Source organism: Bison bison, unplaced genomic scaffold, assembly GCF_000754665.1.
Source record: "Bison bison bison isolate TAMUID 2011002044 unplaced genomic scaffold, Bison_UMD1.0 scf7180017864185, whole genome shotgun sequence".
NCBI classification, from domain to species: Eukaryota; Metazoa; Chordata; class Mammalia; order Artiodactyla; family Bovidae; genus Bison; species Bison bison.
The window spans coordinates 1153638-1155158 of NW_011494757.1; positions in this window are offsets into that span (position 1 = coordinate 1153638).

The following is a 1521-nucleotide window of genomic DNA, read 5'->3' on the forward strand; positions in this document are numbered from 1 at the left end:
GTCCTGAGAGTGGGTCACTCCAACCCCCCAGGGCCTTCATCCTGCTGGCGGAGGAGGTGGGGCTGTGGGTGATCCTGCGTCCAGGCCCCTACATCTGCAGCGAGGTGGACCTCGGGGGCCTGCCCAGGTGAGCGGGGCTGGGCCTCGGCTGTGGCCGGGGGTGCCCTGTGCGCTCGCGTGAGTGCTGAGCACCCCGTGGGCTGATGCTGCTGCCTACATGAACGTTTCACCCTGTGCTGAGGCTCTTTTTCAGAATAAGTGGCCCCCAAAGGGCAGCCTCGTCAGTGACGTCACAGTTGCTGTCCTCGTCAGATTCCATGTGGCTCTGTGCCGCAGGCGCGGGCGGCCGTTCTCAGGCGCCGGGCCCTGCTGTGGGGCTCGGCCTCGGTCCGGTCCCGCCCGCTCCAGACGAGCCTCACTTTCTGAAAAATGGAAGAAGTCAAACCCACCCTCCTGTTCCTTAGGTGTGCTATGAAGCATTTGTTTTTAAGGGCAAGCATTTTGATAACGTAGAGGAGAAACATGCAGTTTTAGTTTTATCTTTTGCCTTCAGATCTCAGGCCCTGATGAGCTGTCTTGGGATGGGGTCTCCAGAGAAGTCAGAACCGTGCCTGTGGTTGGCTCAGGAGTCGGGCAGGATTACTTGGAGCCAGGGCCAGCCCTGGTCCCAGGTGTTACTACCACTAGTAACATTCCAGCAGAAGGGTTTCCTGTTGACAGGGTCCATGCCTGTCAATCCTGGGGGCTGAGAGAAGGGGTCTGGCTGCTAGCCTGTTCTAGCTGCTAGCTCCCTCTCCCGGGTCCGCCCCCCAGAGGGTAGCGGGCTGGTCCCATGTGCCGCCTTCTGCTGTGCAAAGGCCTCACTCTCATCTCCAGGGCAACCAGGCCCGCCCCACTGCCCAGACCCCTCCTGTCGCTGGGCCTTCAGCTCGGCGAGGGGCCCCGAGGCTCACACAGCCAGAGCAGCCTTGCCCCTCCTCCCCGCGGCTTAGAAACCCTGTGTCAGCAGTGCCCAGTGAAGTCTGAGCTCTGAAGCCCTCAGGCCGCCCTGCACCCCCGCTCAGGTCCTAGGCGGGCATTCTCAGGAGGTGGAGCTGACCGTGCTGCTAACAGACGGAGTCCCAGCGGGGACCAGAGACCAGAGCTTTCCCTGTGACGGACGCGGGCGTCGGGCCCAGGGGGCCGTCTCTCCACGGTCACCCAGTGACCTGACCCAGTGATGGCTTTCTCAGCCTGTTCAGTTCTTCTGGCCCAGGATGCGAGAAGCACTGGGGCCTTCTGCAGGAAAACATAAACGTTCCTCAGAATCTGTATGAGAAGGAAAACACCTTGGCTGCAGTTCTGGAAGTGGTGCTCTGTGCTTACCTGTGGGGTGAACACCACGGGCAGGCCAGGGCAGGGTTAGCCTTCTTTGTCTCCAGCTCCTCCTCCCTCTCCCCTCTCCCATCCCCCCCACCCTTCCCCCACTCCCCCACACTTCCCCCTCCCGCTGCTCCCCCTCCCCCACCCCTCCCCCTTCGG